The sequence below is a fragment of the Leuciscus leuciscus genome (assembly GCF_965113295.1).
Source record: "Leuciscus leuciscus genome assembly, contig: HAP1_SCAFFOLD_604, whole genome shotgun sequence".
NCBI classification, from domain to species: Eukaryota; Metazoa; Chordata; class Actinopteri; order Cypriniformes; family Leuciscidae; genus Leuciscus; species Leuciscus leuciscus.
The window spans coordinates 2,833-20,861 of record NW_028118135.1 but is presented as its reverse complement, the minus strand read 5'-3'; positions in this window follow the sequence as shown (position 1 = coordinate 20,861).

Sequence of the window (18,029 nt, the reverse complement as noted above, 5' to 3'; positions counted from 1 at the left end):
CACACGTACCAGTGCGAAACGATCACGGTGTGCACAGAGGGATGACGCTCACATAGTAGTGGGAGAAAGTCAATTCAGTTTTTGACTTTATCGCCCGGAAAACTGTAAACTATGGCATTAGGAAGGTTGACAAAGCTCTGAGCGGGGACGTCGTGAGACTCGTCGGGGAAGGCCATCGGAGCCAACAACCGGGATCGCTTGTTTCATGGGCTGTTGGATATGGATGGCTCACCGGCAGGAGGTCCGTGATGCGGGGGGCTGATGCAGCAGGAGGAACGCTTCCTCTGTCTCCTGGGCCTTGAATGGACTTCTTCCTCGGATGTTGGTGTCACAATCATCTCTAGGCTTTCCTCAAGGTCATGGCCAGCGAGGGGGGCAAACCGGTTAAACAGCTGCAGGGTCCATCTGTGAGGGAAATTGATTCGATCTAAAGTATTGCTGCTACCGTTTTATTTCTACTCTTTTGACACATTCGGATTAAATTTGTTAGTTACTTTAAGGGACTGTTCGTTTTTTATTTAAGGGGCCACCGGAGGAGTTTTGAGATCTGTTGTCAAAAAAGACATGACCCTCCCTTCGCCAGCAATACATTTTTCTATGACCCTCCAAAATGATTGTGAAAAAAGGCATGACCCTCCCCGATAATTTATTGATTAGCCTACTTCTGTACTGGTTTGCGCTTGGCAAAGATGTTCAGATAGCCATTGTTTTTGTTTTTTAAACAATAAACTCTTGCTTTCTCATCTTACTAGGGCTGTAACGATAGACCAAACCTACGATTCGGTTCGTATCACGATTTTTGATTTTAGATTTGAAAAAAATCATGTTTTCGGTGCTGATGCGGTGTGACTCGATCAACATGTGGGTGGCGCTGCCAACCAAGCATCTAAAAGCTGTCACAAAGAACCGGCAAAAGTAATGATTATTAATAATGTCAAATATAGCAAGGAGACATTTTAATTGTTTATTAATAAACAAGTGTTTTCTGTGTCGACTGCAAAGATGAAGTTGACGATGCGTCGCGATCTTCTCAGAACGCGCCAGAGAGAAATGCACATTTCATAAGCAGAAAGCAGTCTGTTTTCCTTCATTTTGAATTGTTCTGTTTAAAAGTAGACATTTCAAGCTTTCTATATATTTCTCAGGTCTGTGAGGCAAGTAGCATACCTTACGCTGAGTTTCAGTTCATTTATGAGACAAGAGTCCAGTTCACTCGCCCGCGCCTCCGTGTCATGATTATCTATTTTCTACTATATTTACTTCTTATTTATTAAATCCAGATGAAACATTGATTAAAATTAAAAAAGAAAGGCTTGGTGCTGTCTGTTTGAGGTCTCTGTGAAATTTTTAAAGTCGCTTTCAGAGCAGTCATGTCCGTAATGGAGAACTGTCATGCCCGTAACATTTTTATTTATTTTTTCACATAAATGCGAACACAAAAAATAAAATAAAAATAATATTTTATGTTCTGTGGAGGCCGATCTTTATTCATCCGGTGGGTATATAACTTTTGGTTTGCACAGTGTAATTTATAGAATTACTAAAAAATATTTTGCCACCTAAAAGTTAAAGATTTTTTGTGTCACGTCACATGTGTATTTCCCTCATATTAAATATAAAACGCATGTGTAGACTGATATTTTTCTAATGTCTTGACTCCTTTCTTAAGGGAGTATGGATATATTAACAGACGTTTCAAAATATTGGTATTAAATGCATTTTCTGAGAATTTATATTTCAAGTTTTGACTGCAAATGTCACGTCCATAACACTGGAATCGCCCAATTTTAACAAATTTATCCTCAACTAGTTTTTGTGGTGTAGGTCTACGTATTTTATTATGTTTACTTAAATAATACTAATAGTAATTTAAAGATGTGGTAGCCCTACATCTTACACATCGTGGAAACAAAATAAGAATATGGTAGTATTGCGCTACAGCGCACATTCTATCAGCTGCAGTTCCAACACTATTCTGTTCTGACATGATGCACTTTTTCTGAGCGCGAACTGAAGTGCGTGTGCACTGTCAAACAGCGTCAAACTGGATTTTTGTTGGGTCAGACCCATCTGATATCGAAGGGGGGCTGATAACATGAGATCGACATGGAGCTAAATGGAAAAAAATAGCACCAAACAAGCCACTTTGAAATGTTGCTGTTTTCATGAATATAAAAGTTGGGTGACCCTCCCCCTAGACTAAAAAATGTTGGATGACCCTCCCCTCAACAAAGAATAAAAAGACATGACCCTCCCCTATTTTCCTCCGGTGGCCCCTTTCCATAAATACCGAACGGTCCCTAAATTGTTAAAATTAACTGCAACAGATACTGCTAAATCCTTTACATTGAGTATATAATGACTCACGTGAGACATTTTAAATATATACATAAATAATATTCTATCTATTACACTTGGAATAATGTTGCTTGTGGTGCTCTTTATTTGTAAAAGTTGTATGATCGTTTTCAGTTTCTGCACATTTTAATGAACTAATTACTTTATTGTGATGAATGTAGTTATCATAAAATCAAACTTTATCAAAGGCTTTTATCATCTATCCTGACTCAAATAATGTGTTTCTAACAGCAAACACTCAGAAAAAAGTGGTGGTGGTTGAGGAGAGTTCCCCTGATATGATTGTAAAGCGCTTTGGGTGTACAGTAGTGCCTCATTCATTCATTCAAAGTGAGATGATCTGCTGATGATCCTGAATGGCTTGTTGAATGAGTGTTGATAGTCTGAGGCTCATCAATATTAACAGATCTGCTGAAAACACTCTTTATTTCATGAAAATAGTTCCTGTTTTCACCTCATTTATTATGCTGATGTCTTCAGATCTCCTGTAGATTGACACTTAAAGTTAATTTCCTTGGTGTCAGACTGAGGGTATTTGTTGGTTACTATGTAGTCTACATTTATTCTTTAGTCTTTCTGCGTTGAACTGTTTTTCTTACCATTATTTAGATTTGGAATAATTTCATTACATTATTTATATTCTTTTACCAATAAGTATAAAACAAACTCAGTAACTTTTTTATTTTTATTTTGGGCAGATCAGCTCCTCCCACTAAAATTTACCACAATTTAAGCCCCTCCCATATCATTTACATCACCAGTGAAGCTCCACCCACACCAATTCACATCATCAGTGAAGCTCCTCCTACAACAATTACATCATCAGTGAAGCTCCCCCCATTGTAATTCCCCAATAAATGCTGTAAATTCCCATCGGCTACAAGTGAAGACGAGCATCAGAGCATCAGGAAGAGCTGAAATCTGCAAGACTGAGTTTATTAAAGAGGACAGTGAGAACATGAGTGATCCAGAACCCTGCAGAATGAATCACACTGAAGATCCTGAAGAACAAAGAGGTTGGTGTTTATTCTTCATTCATTCATGATGCTGAAGAACATTCATGTTAGAAACATTCAAGCACTTCATCACATTTAGATAAACAGTTAAACTATGAAATGGTACAGATTTTCAATAAATGTTCAGGAGAGAGAGGTTGGAGAAACTTTCATATTGATTGTCAACATCAAACCAAGTATAAGTTTATATTTGGTTCAATAGTTTATGCAACCATGTCACAAATGTTGGACATTTCTCAATATAGGTTACACTTTTTTAATTATATTTAAGCAATAAACAGTAAACTGTATCAAGTAAATTACATTTCCAGAATGACTGACAGGGTTGTAAGTGTAACTTAAGCAATATCTGATTTAAGTTGTGTTTATCATAAATTATATAATTTCTACAGTTATAGAGATCATTCTTCTAACATAACTTTGGTAACAGGGTTGATGAATACAGTCAATGCTACAGTTTGTGTAAAAACTGAGATTATTTTCTTGTCCTCCCATCATGCAGTAGAAAGAGTCCAGACGATGTCACTTACTGGGTGTTTCACAATTTTAGAAATGCTCTGTTTTTAAAGGTGCTCTAAGTGATGTTGGGTGACGTCACTTCTTGTTGACGTTCGAAGTATTGTCAAACAAAACGGAGGCTAGCTAGACCCTCCCTCCTCCTCATCCGCGCACTAACCCCCCAAACCCCACCCCCAAATCATTCTTGTCAGTTATTGGCTGGAACAGTTTGTTATGTTTCGTGGTGCGGGTGAGCCCAGTTTGTTTTTGTTGCTGTTTGTGGAGCCTGTGGTGTCTAGAGAGACCGCGTTTTTTTACAGTGTGTTCAGGGGACAGGCAGCTAGCGGATGGTGAGGAGATGTTTGCTGTATGCAGAGCCGGACAGTAACTGAGTACATTTACTTGAGTACAGTACTTAAGTACAATTTTGAGGGATCTGTACTTTACTCGAGTATCATTTTTGGGGAGTACTCATGACTTTACTCAAGTACATTTGAGAGGCAAATATTGTACTCTTTACTCCACTACATTTCTATCCATAACTGTGAGTACCCGTTACTACTTCTAAAAAAAAAAAAAAAAAAAAAGGAAAGGAAAGGAAAAAAGCAACATCTCGGAAAGCCTCTCAAATGTGATTGGATTGTGCAGGCGCCACTGATTGGGACAGCCTATCAGCAATCACCTTCAGCTTTCCGCCAAAGTCAACTCCATGGTCAGATTTAGATAAGAGACGAAACCATGGGCGAAACAATGGATGAAGACGCAGCAGGTCCATACCGGGAGCGATATTTTTTTTTCCTAGGATGGTAGGGGAAGACTCATGAATATTCATTAGGGAAGTCATCTATTTCAATTTTCTGAACAAGTTAATGACAAGTTAAGTTTTCGCGTCAAGTGTTTGCTGTGTTTACCAATGTAAGCACTGTGGCAGTAGTAATGCAATATTTAGAAAATGTACTCTTGTACTCTTGATCAGTGTTGGGCAAGTTACTTAAAAAATTTAATTAGTTATAGTTACTAGTTACTTCTCACAAAACGTAACTGAGTTAGTAACTGAGTTACATCATTACAAAAGTAACTAATTACCAGGGAAAGTAACTATTGCGTTACTTAAAAAAAAAAAGTTTAATGAATTAAATGGACACTAAATAGAATAAATTATTATTATAAAGTATTGTACACTAATTCACACTATTTTAATGTTAATTTGGTGTGGGACATTGTGAGAGACACCTATTACCTTAAATATTAAAATGTTATCTTTACTATAGAGGAACAACAAAACAATAGAAGGTTTAGAACTTTTAATATTTATTGCACAGTCAACAACTGGCCAAGAAATAGGTCTAAAAATAGATGATGCTTCTTAAGAAATGTACCAAAAATAAATAAACAGTAATAAAAAATATACATACACATACACTCTTTGTAGTGCAAATTAAAATGATAAAACTCACACACCTTTACAACTGGTAGACATACTGTATCCTACTTGAAGTATTTTCTTCCTCACGAAAGTAAGCAGTTTAACAAAATGTGCTAAACAATAATAATAAAATATAATTTTGGGGGGGTTTATTTCTATAACCTATAGAGAACGTCACCATCAGAGGTTATTTAAGCCAAATTCTAGTCGTGTTTGCCGCACGTGTTCACAACCGGTCAGATGTGTTCTGGGAACGTTCTCTGCAGGTTATTTTGGAGTTTTGTTTCATAACCATGCAGGGCCGTAGCTAGAGGATTCGGGGCCCCCTGAAAAAATATTGATGTGGGCCCCTTCCACTACTGTAAATAGATGAGCATGGAGGAGAATACTTTTTGTGTGCAAAAACAAACAAAAATAACGACTTTATTCCACTATTCATTTCCTTCTCTCTGGACCTCTAGTTGGTTCGCGTAGTGTTTTTGCGTAGCGCGTCTGTGTTACACGTCACCACGTAGGCTCACTATTGGCCGACGCTGGTCATGTGTGTGATGCGTGATGACGTATAACACAGAAAAAACTCTAAGAGGCCCAGAGAGAAGGAAATGAATAGTGGAATAAAGTCGTTATTTTTGTTTGTTTTTGCGCACAAAAAGTATTCTCGTCGCTTGATATACTTAAGATTGAGCCACTGTAGTAACTTGGACTATATTAACGATCTCTTTAATAACTTTTCTGGGCCAGCAAGTTTGGGCCACCTAGCAGCCTATGGAGAAGTGAACCAGCACTCAGATTTCATCAAAAATATTTTAATTTGTGTTCGGAAGATGAACGAAGGTCTTACGCGGTTGGAACAACATGAGGGTGAGTAATTACTGACAGAATTTTCATTTTTGGGTGAACTAACCCTTTAAGAAAGATGGGGTCTGTTTTGTCGCAGGGGTCAGGTGACCTCTTGGTAGGGCCCTGAGCAGTACCATCTCTGAACCGATCCGTCTTGCAAAACTATCAAATGTTGACTACGTTCTTCCTTTAGTTAACCAATAAAAGGTCTTTGGTTAGCAGACTCTCTGGAGCCTGTGGGTGATTTATGGCTCTGGGTTTGGTGATTTGAGTCTGGGATGTGAAGACTCTGTGTGGGATTATGTTTGAACAAAATCACCTAGAAGCTTCAATTGTGTTTGATTATAGGTCAGTCAAGAATTGTTCTGGGATGAGTTTTATGGATTTTGATAGGTAACTTCTCTTTGTGTTTAAAGTTTATGGGGCTTAAGACAGCCCTGAGGTCATGGGTATTTCCTGCTGAAATCCGTTTTGTTCATCTCTCGTGGGACCTTAGTCTCTGTCATTCTCTTAACCAGTCAGTGTTTCGGCAACAAATCTAGCATTGTCCATTCATTATTTTGTTAGTGCTGGGGGGGCTCTTTTAAATAGCCAGAATGATGATGATCATGACACGTTCTGAACAAATCTTCCCCCCTCATTCGGTGAGAAGCGGAAAGGTTGAATTAATCTTCTGGAAGAAGATTAGTTTGTATTTGGTTCATCCTCGCAGTCGTTACACTTTTTTTTTACGCAGGTGCTGAGGGGGTGTTATATGGAAGTAGAATAATGTCAAATGTTTTTGAAATAAAAAGCCTGTTGAATTGCACTACTTGAAAAAAAATAGGCATTGCATTAACCATGCTTGCATTTTAATGCATTGTATTTTTAGTGCTTATATTTTTATGGGCTGAAATTCAACATGGTTGAATATTTAAGCTGTGAATATTTCAATTAAAAACATTTCAAACACCTTTTCATTATAAAAAATTCAATAATCCATATTCACCTTTCATATTTCACTTCCAAAATATTCAAACTCTTTAAAAATACAACCAATAATATTCAACAGGCAATTTTCGGTCCATTTTATTTCGCTTTGCAAATTCGCTTCCACAAATTCAGTGGTTCAAATTCGACAGTAAATTCAACATTGACGTCCAGGAACTGCAGGAAAAGCAGTAGATTGCCGAGCATACTCTCCATCTGCTGTTAGTCGACCTCACCAGCAGATGGTGCAAAAGCGCTTGTTGCTGACGAAGACATTCAAAAATGAAAATGATTATCTGTGTCAGTATATGCGGAAAAGATGATAAACACAAAAAAGCTGTGTTTATGTTTCATTCAATAACTTCATTGTTACTTTCCCTGTGTATTCTACATGTCATCAGCTTTCTCTACCATGAACAGGATTATAATCGGTTTCCCTCAATACCTCTCAAGGATTTCCCTTCCGTTTATAGTGATATGAAAGACCAATCTTGCACCTTATTAGGGAAGTAGGCTGTGTAGGCTATTATATAGGCTACAGGCAAGAAGATGGACTCAGAATATGAACTTAACGCGCAAAGTTTCATGCTGAGCGTTTCGTGATATACTGGCATAAAATCAACACATGATATAAGTATGCATACGTGTATTGCATTAGCTTAAACTGTCACAGCACTTGCATATTGTCCTCCTATTGTTAGTTTAACTGTAAATCGCTTTGGATAAAAGCGTCTGCTAAATGACTAAATGTAAAAATTGGCTTGATATTGGACATTAGCACATTTAGGGACCGTCTCTAAAGTTGCATACAACATTGGCATACACGTTTCTAACTTCAATAGCAAACTTACATTTATTTGAATAAATATAAAAAATCCAAAGGGTGCGCATTATGCCTGACACTAAATGAACACTTTACAGTTGGTTTTATGACTGTAAGTCGTTCTATTCAAATGCTATCGGAGTTAGAAACGTGTATACCAAAGTCGTATACACTTTAGAGACGGTCCCTAAATGTGCGAATGTCCAACGTCAAGCCAACTTTATGCCAGTCTATCACTGGGAAACGCTCAGCATTAAGCTTTGCGCGTTATTCTGAGTCCATCTGCTTGCCTGCGAGTTTGGTCTTTTACATCACTGTAGTCCATTAAGCTACGTTAAGCGTTGTATATGTCCAGCAGGGGAATCCTTAAGTATTGAGGGAAACCCTAATAGCCTGCATGCAGCAGCACATCGCCACAATATAAAGTTAAGGCAACTAAACAACCAAGAGAAATATATGTCAATCTCAAAAATGTAACATTGGATCTGTATCCGCATCGGGGAATAACATTATAATCTCGTTCACGGTAGAGAAAGATGCATGTAGGCTACACAGGAAAAGTATCCGTGAAGACACTGAATTTAACATAAAACAGCCGTCATAATAATCACAAATACACTTACATTGCTGTAAATGAGTTTTATGAATGAATGACTTGTTCTAACTGTTGCTGGTCTTCAACAAGCGCTTTTGCACCATCTGCTGGTGAGGTCGACTAACAGCAGATGGAGAGTATGCTCGGCAATCTACTGCTTTTCCTGCAGTTCCTGGACGTCAATGTTGAATTTACTGTCGAATTTGAACCACTGAATTTGTGGAAGCGAATTTGCAAAGCGAAATAAAATGGACCGAAAATTGCCTGTTGAATATTATTGGTTGTATTTTTAAAGAGTTTGAATATTTTGGAAGTGAAATATGAAAGGTGAATATGGATTATTGAATTTTTAATAATGAAAAGGTGTTTGAAATGTTTTTAATTGAAATATTCACAGCTTAAATATTCAACCATGTTGAATTTCAGCCCATAAAAATGTAAGCACTAAAACTACAATGCATTAAAATGCAAGCATGGTAGTAGTGCAATTCAACAGGCTTTTTATTTCAAAAACATTTGACATTATTTTACTTCCATAGTGTTAATAAATAGTATTAATAAATGAGCAAACCTAGGCCACTTAAAATGTAATATTCAATTATTTTAATGATCACAATTAAAGTATTAATTTTATTCAATTGAACAAGCACAACATTCAGCATTCAATCAAATATTCTTAAAGATTTATTATTATTAATAATGATAATTAATAATTAATTATTTCAACATCTTGTTATTACGTAATATGTACATAATATGTGTGCGTGCAACAAGCAAGATGTGCATTTGTAAATTCGGTGACGCGCGTGCATTGATTTTTATTAATAAACAGTGTTGGCTGCAAAGATGAAGTTGACGATCGCCATCTTCCTTGTGAACGCGCCTATAGAGAGAAATGCACATCATGGATTACATAATCAGAGAGTAGCCTATTTCTTTTCGTTTTAAATTGTTTCGTTTAAAGACATTTCAAGCCTTCTATATTTCTCATGTCTATGTGAGGCATACACTGAGTTTTGGTTAAGTTAGGATGAGATGCGCTCCAGTTAACGTGCAATGCAAGTGACCGCACGGGCGCCCGCCCCTCCATGATTATATTGTCTGTTATATTTGCTTCTTATTTATTAAATACAGGCAATTCGTTGATGAATAAATATTAAAATTAAGATACAATTTATACAAAATGAAATTCACTTTAAAGAAAGGTTTTCTACAAAACAAAACTTAATGAAGTGGTCAAAATCATGTCTGACCCGCTCCATATCTCTCGATATATTGCACATCCTATCTTACTTATGCTGTTCACTTTTTTATATTCAACATAGATTAAAAAAAACAACAACATTATAATATTTTAACAAATATGAAACTAAATGAGCTTATTTAATGGCTACAAACACGTATAGTAGGCCTACAGACTCTCTATTTGTACAAACTGCTGCACATTCATTTACTTCTGAATTCTGCACACATAAGTTGAAAGGCATTTGTTTGTGCATAGTAAAACATATCTGCAACATTTATCAAATTAACGGATAATTGTGCGTGCATTTATTAATTATTATCTTAAGCAGGGCCGGTTCTAGACATTAGGAGGCCCTAGGCAAAATTCATGTTGGAGGCCCCCCACCCCCAATAAAAAAAACACTTGAAACAAATATGATTCCTAACCTTTTTATTTATACAACATTTCATTTTAAAAGCAGTATATTTTTACTTACACAGTACATAAGTTTGGACACATTACTATTTTTAATGTTTTTGAAAGAAGTCTCTTATGCTCATCAAGCCTGGATTTATTTGATCAAAAATACAGAAAAATAATATAGTGAAATATTATTAAAATTTAAAATAATGGTTTTCTATTTTACTATACTTTATATTTCTGTGATGCAAAGCTGAATTTAGTGTCACGTGATCCTTCAGAAAACTTTATAATATTCTGATTTATTATCAAATGTTAGAAATGGTGCTTAAAGGAGAAGTTCACTTTTAAAATGATGTTGTTTCAAACCTGTATGAATTTCTTTCTTCTGCTGAACACAAAGGAAGATATTTAGAAGAATGTCAGTAACCAGACAGTTTTTGGGTCCCATTGACTTCCATAGTAGGAAAAAATATATACTATGGAAGTCAATGGGACCTAAAAACTGTCTGGTTACTGACATTCTTCTAAATATCTTCCTTTGTGTTCAGCAGAAGAAAGAAATTCATACAGGTTTGAAACAACATGACGGTGAGTATATGATGACAGAATTTTCATTTTAAAAGTGAACTTCTCCTTTAATATTTATTTTATAACCTGTGATACTTTTTTTCAGGATTTTTGATTATTAAAAAGTTGTTTTAAAAAAGTCTTCACTATCACTTTTTATATATTTAACACATCCTTGCTGAATATTCCTGTTTTTTTCTGTATTTTTGATCAAATAAATGCAGGCTTGTAGAGCATAATAATAAACTTCTTTCAAAAACATTAAAAATAGTAATGGGTCCAGACTTTTACCGGTACTGTATGTACATATTAATCAAACTTTATCTAAGGTAATCTCTTTTTTGTTTAATGAAGATGTTATTGTTGTTGTTGTTATTTTGCTGTTTTATTCAATTTATTCACAGTTCCAGAATCCCACTTCAGTAGATGAGCATAAGTGCTTTTATATTGCATTGATACCTTAAATATGCTATACACAAATCAAGTGGAAGAGAAAGACACGATCGCTACTGAGCAGAAAAAAATATATAAACTGATATTATTGGCGTAATGTCAGGGTATAATCTAATCATCAGCAGAATTTAGAAGATAGACCCATAGATATGAGATCCTTTATTTGAAACATTTAAAAATGTTGTAGTGTGTTGGCTTTTTAACTTAGAATACAGACGTCTTGTCTTTTAATTTTGTAGCTTTTTTACTAGTCAGCTCCCGACGCGATGTTATTCATTGTACGCGCAAATTCAAAGCGTCGCGTCTGGGCACGTTAATGACGCTCGCGCTCTTTTAAACTCGTAATAAAGCGGTGAATGATTTTTCCAGAAATGACGCTGATCTACAGTACAAGTTTATATTTAGAATACATTGCAATCACTCCAAAATAGATGACGACAACTCACACACCTGCATTATGAGCTGTGCTTCTTTGTGTGCTTATTAGGCTTTTGCCTCGCAGCACCTGATGGATGCGTTCGTTACACATACTTTCAGAAGCCGGCACCCGCTTTGTAACGGACACATTCATTGGTTTAACTGCAGTAATGTAACAGTCTATGGTTAAGATAAACATCGTCACTATTTTTAGTTAATTAATAAATATTGAAATAAATTGTAGATGGGACATTTGTACATTTTTTTTTTTTTTTTGTCCCTCTGTCTGGGCCCCATCCCGCCAATCGGGCCCTAGGCACGTGCCTAGTTTGCCTTTGCGTTAATCCGGCTCTGATCTTAAGGAATAATGCAACAAGGATGAAGCATGTAAACAGAGTTGTTTGTTTATTCAGAATGAAATGGATCACCGAATGAAGAAACATAATAATAAAAAAAAAAAAGTGAACTCCCTCTGCATCAACAATGTGCCCTGAGACGATGAACATCAGCTAGCTTCAGGGTGAGTAGAGAGGGACATTGGAATCTGTTTACAGACCTGTTGTGGTTTAATTAGCAGCTAGTAAACGCATTATTTTTGATCTGTGATATCGTCGGAGACGAGTCATGATTTATACAGTTTATATGGTCGGAGTGGTGGCTAGCTTGTGGAGTTTGACAAAAGTGCTTCCAACGTGTTTAGCTGCTAGCTCTTTCCCTAGGTTGGATCGTTTGGTATCTAGCTTGGTTTTGTGACTCAATTTCAATTAATGCTGAGTGTCTCAGTTTTGTTGAACGCTATAAAGCCTAACGTTACACGTTATATGTGTGTGTAAGTGAATATGTACATGTGTTGTGTATGTGACAACGTTACATCCAGCACTTTGCTTAGTAACTTGCTATCATGATAGTTAACATACTTCTCTGTCCTCTGCCTGATTCAGCGCCCTGTCTCTGCGGTAACATAGATAGCACCTGTGGTGTTAGTACTTGCCATTGGTCTATCGGTCTGCCCTGTACTATAGCCTGAAAAGTTTAACATTGGCAAGGCAAGGCAAGTTTATTCATATAGCACATTTCATACACAATGGCAATTCAAAGTGCTTTACATAGAAGAAATTAAAATAATAAAAAGAAATAAGAATAATTAAAACAGTTTAGAAAAATAAAAAATAAAATACAGTACAGTACAAACAGTCGGACGAACAGCGGCACAGTGCTCAATCAGTAAATGCATAGTTAAACAGATGTGTTTTGAGTCTGGATTTGAATGTGACTACTGTAGGAGCACATCTGATCTCCTCTGGAAGCTGGTTCCAGCTGCGGCTGGCATAATAGCTAAGAGCAGACCCGCCATGCTTAGAGTGAACCCTTGGTATTTCTAGCTGATATGATCCTAGTGATCTGAGTGATCTGTTGGGTTTATATTCAGTGAGCATATCTGCAATGTATTGAGGTCCTAGGCCATTGAATGATTTAAATACCAGTAATAATACTTTAAAATCAATCCTAAATTTAACTGGGAGCCAGTGTAAAGACCTGAGGACTGGTGTGATATGTTCATATTTTCTGGTTCTGCTCAGAATCCTGGCGGCAGCGTTCTGTATGAGCTGCAACTGTCTTATGGTCTTTTTGGGAAGGCCAGTGAGGAGTCCATTACAATAATCCACCCTGCTGGTGATGAAAGCATGCACAAGTTTCTCTAAGTCTTGTCTGGAAACAAAGCATCTTATTCTTGCAATATTTTTCAGATGATAGTATGCTGATTTAGTTATTGCTTTGACATGACTACTGAAACTAAGGTCTGACTCTAGTGTCACACCAAGATTCCTGACTTGATTTTTAGTTGTTTGACCCCTAGAGTGAAGGTATACATTCACCTTGAGAACTTCATCTTTGTTTCCAAACGCAATGACTTCAGCTTTGTCTTTGTTTAACTGAAGAAAGTTTTGACACATCCAACTGTTGACTTCATCAATGCATTGGCACAGGGAGTCAATGGGGCTGTAATCGTTAGGCGATAGGGCTAAGTACAGCTGTGTGTCGTCTGCATAGCTGTGGTAAGCAATTTGGTTCTTTCTCATTATTTGGCTCATTGGGAGCATATACAGGTTGAACAGGAGTGGCGCAAGAATCGAGCCTTGAGGGACTCTGCATGTCATGGATGTCCACTCAGACTTATGGTCTCCTATACTCACATAATAACCTCTCCCATCTAAGTATGACCTGAACCATTTTAGGACGATCCCAGAAAGCCCCACCCAGTTTTACAGCCTGTCAAGAAGTATGTTAGGATCGACGGTGTCAAATGCGCAGCACTGAGGTCGAGTAGTACCAGCACTGATAATTTGCCTGAATCAGTATTTAAGCGAATATCATTTATTATCTTTATGAGCGCTGTCTCTGTGCTGTGGTGCGGTCGGCAACCAGATTTAAAATTGTCAAAGTATCCATTCGAGCATAAGAATTTGTTCAGCTGATTGAAGACAACTTTGACGAAATGGCCTCAGGTTTAACCCTCACCAGTAAACCTGTTGTATTGAAAGTACAACTCTCTAAATAGGTTATCGCTAAAAAATGCTCACTACAGACTCGAAATCCAGGGGCTGCATGCTATGACTCCTCTGCTGTTGGTTAGCAACGGAGTAGCTTACCATGCCAGTGACGTAGCCGAATGTTTAAATCTAACGTGGCGGCGCCCGTGTAACAACAACAACATTTTTAACGTACCATTTTATCCCTTTTAACAAATTCTGCCACTTTAATAATTGTACCAATGAAAATAAATAAAATACATCTGTTATATCACCTTTACTCAAAATTCCAATTCAGTTCATCTTTAAGGCTGAAATAACCTCAGATACTTTGATCTTCTGAGATACGCTTCTGTTTCACAGCCCACAGAGTGAAGATGCAGGGAAGCTTTTTCCTTCCGGTTCTTCCTTCTCATTTGTTCCTTCTCCCACTTCAGTCCTTTTACCCATTCTCCCCTTCACTCAGTTCACTCAGATAGATCATGGCAGAATATAATGTTTGCTGTCAATGCTAGTGAATTAACAGTCATGTTTAGTATTATTTGAAATGTCTCAGTGCGACTGGTACAATGCTCTAATTTCCAGAGAAACCGAACAAAATGAAATAGAAGAGAGTTTAGAGATGCTTTTTCCCTTTTCCATCCAAATGATCTCCTGTTCCTCAACAAGGTGTGAACTCCCCAGTCTGTGATCCCAATCAATGCAAACTGTGCATTATGTGTCTTTCAGATGTCAGGTATTTACGGCTTGCACGATTTGGGGAGAATAAATATAATTTAGATTTTAAGTTTCTTTAGAAGAAACTGCAGCGCTCTTTATCACAGACACGGCAGAACATACAGACTTCATATTTCAACAGCAGTCTTTTTGAGATTTAATATTCACAGTCACTAGTCTGTATCTATATCTGATTATTTGTACAGACCTACTTTTGATTTATTCATCCCACAATTCTGTGACGTTCCGTTTTATACAGTAAGTTCCATTTGTGACTGGATTCTGTGATTCTGCATCTCGGGAATCAGTGTTAGTTTTGTGAGTTATTTATTGTTGTGTTATAAAGTTGTTAATATTAGTGTATGAAGGGTATTGTAATGTTTCCTGTCCTGTGTTTCCCTTGTCTTGTGTGCACTTTTGTTATTTCCTGTTCTGTGTCATGTTTTGTAGTCCTTTGTAGTTTTTCTTGCTTATTAGTTCTCCCAGGTGTTTCTAATTAGCCACACCCCCTTGTTATCTTGTTTAGCTTGTTTGTCTGTATATTTAAACCTCTGTGCTTCAGTTGTTGGTTGTCGATCGTTGTTTAATGTAGCGGTTTCCTGTCCTGAGTTCCGTGTTCTGTTGTTTGTCTGGATTTCCTGTTTGTTTTATTAAATTAGTGCTTGCGTATGGATTCTCTCTCTGCTTCATCCTTGCCTCATCGTAACAGAACGACCGACCAAATGATGAATCCAGCAGCATTTTTGCCAGTGTCTCTTCCCCAGCCACCAGAGAAAGGACAATCTTTTGAGGGGACCCGGTTGGTCATATTTCGTGGGTCCCGAGGAGGCCGCAGTAGAGGAGGTGGTCGAGAGGAGTCCCGACAGCACTCTCCATTCTGGCCCCTCTTCGACCCTGGGTTGGTGATGTCCAGCCCAGGGCCCTATTCGCCACTGGTTCCATCCAGCACAGAGCCATGCTGGTTTCCGGTGGTCCCGAGTCCGGTGGTCCCAGTTCCGGTGGTCCCGAGTCCGGTGGTCCTGAGTCCGGTGGTCCCTGTTCCGGTGGTCCCAGCACTTCACCCCAGTCCAGCCGAGCCCGCACTTCACGCCAGAGCTGCCGAGGCCAAGGCAGTACGCGTCGTGCCCGCCGCACCTGAGACTGTGAGCATCGTGCCCGCCAAGCCTATGTTCGAGGTTGATGACTTCAGCGATCTTCCTCCTCTCATTAGTCCTGCCGAGCCAGAGCCAGAGCCAGAGCTTCACGTCAGTCCTGCCGAGCCAGAGCCAGAGCTTCACGTCAGTCCTGCCGAGCCAGAGCCAGAGCTTCACGTCAGTCCTGCCGAGCCAGAGCCAGAGCTTCACGTCAGTCCTGCCGAGCCAAAGCCAGAGCTTCACGTCAGTCCTGCCGAGCCAGAGCTTCACGTCAGTCCTGCCGAGCCAGAGCCAGAGCTTCACGTCAGTCCTGCCGAGCCAGAGCTTCACGTCACTTCTGACGATCCAGAGACTGTTCACGTCGCTTCTGCTGATCCAGAGACTGTTCACGTCGCTTCTGCTGATCCAGAGCTTCACGCCAGTCCAGCCAAGCCTGCACTTCATGCCAGCCCAGAGTCTCCTTCGCCGCTGGTCCCGCCCAGCTCAGAGTCCTCTTCATCGCTGGTTCCGCCCAGCTCAGAGCTCTCTTCGCCGCTGGTTCCGCCCAGCTCAGAGCCTTCTTCGCCGCTGGATCTGCCCAGCACAAAGCCCTCTTCGCTGGACCTGCCCAGCACAGAGCCCTCACCGCTGGACCTGCCCAGCACAGAGCCCTCACCGCTGGACCTGCCCAGCACAGAGCCCTCACCGCTGGATCTGCCCAGCACAGAGCCCTCATCGCTGGACCTGCCCAGCTCAAAGCCCTCTTCATCGCTGGTCCAGGACTCTTTACCGGGGAGCCTCCCCAAGAAAATTTTGGGGGGGGGCAATACACCTCCGGACCAGCCCGATCCGCCCTGGCCGCCTGAAGGTTCGTGGCCGCCCGAAGGGTCTTCTCCGCCGTGGCCGCCCAAAGGGTCTTCACCGCCGTGGCCACCCGAAGGGTCTTCTCCGCCGTGGCCGCCCGAAGGGTCTTCACCGCCGTGGCCGCCCGAGGGGTCTTCGGACAAGATGGCCGACTCCACGCCTGTGTCTTCGGACAAGATGGCCGACTCCACGCCTGTGTCTTCGGACAAGATGGCCGACTCCACGCCTGTGTCTTCGGACAAGATGGCCGACTCCACGCCTGTGTCTTCGGACAAGATGGCCGAAACCACGCCTGTGTCTTCGGACAAGATGGCCGAAACCACGCCTGTGTCTTCGGACAAGATGGTCTCCTCTGAGCCGGTGTCTGTTCCTGTGCCATGGCCGCCTGAAGGGTCGTCTCCTCCCTGGCCGCCTGAAGGGTCGCCTCCACCCTGGCCGCCTGCACAGCCTGCTCCGCCCTGGTCGCCTGCACAGCCTGCTCCGCCCTGGTCGCCTGCACAGCCTGCTCCGCCCTGGTCGCCTGCACAGCCTGCTCCGCCCTGGTCACCTGCACAGCCTGCTCCGCCCTGGCCTTCTGCCCTGCCGGAGTCTTCAGGCCCTCTTCCGCTCCACGGGCCTGGCCCCCCGTCCCGCCCCCGGACCCGCCTCAGACCCACCACCCTCCTGGACTTTTATTTTCTGAGGAGTGTCTGGAATCCACTCCTTAGGTGGGGGGCTATGTAATGTTTCCTGTCCTGTGTTTCCCTTGTCTTGTGTGCACTTTTGTTATTTCCTGTTCTGTGTCATGTTTTGTAGTCCTTTGTAGTTTTTCTTGCTTATTAGTTCTCCCAGGTGTTTCTAATTAGCCACACCCCCTTGTTATCTTGTTTAGCTTGTTTGTCTGTATATTTAAACCTCTGTGCTTCAGTTGTTGGTTGTCGATCGTTGTTTAATGTAGCGGTTTCCTGTCCTGAGTTCCGTGTTCTGTTGTTTGTCTGGATTTCCTGTTTGTTTTATTAAATTAGTGCTTGCGTATGGATTCTCTCTCTGCTTCATCCTTGCCTCATCGTAACAGGTATGTATTTAATAGTGGTCCGCTCTCTACACACTCTACATAGCGCTCTTCATGACCATTGAATAGAGACAGCAGCTGTTTCTGCAACGCACCTGTATGAGTTTATGAAAAATACATATCGTCTCGAAATTGAAACCGGTT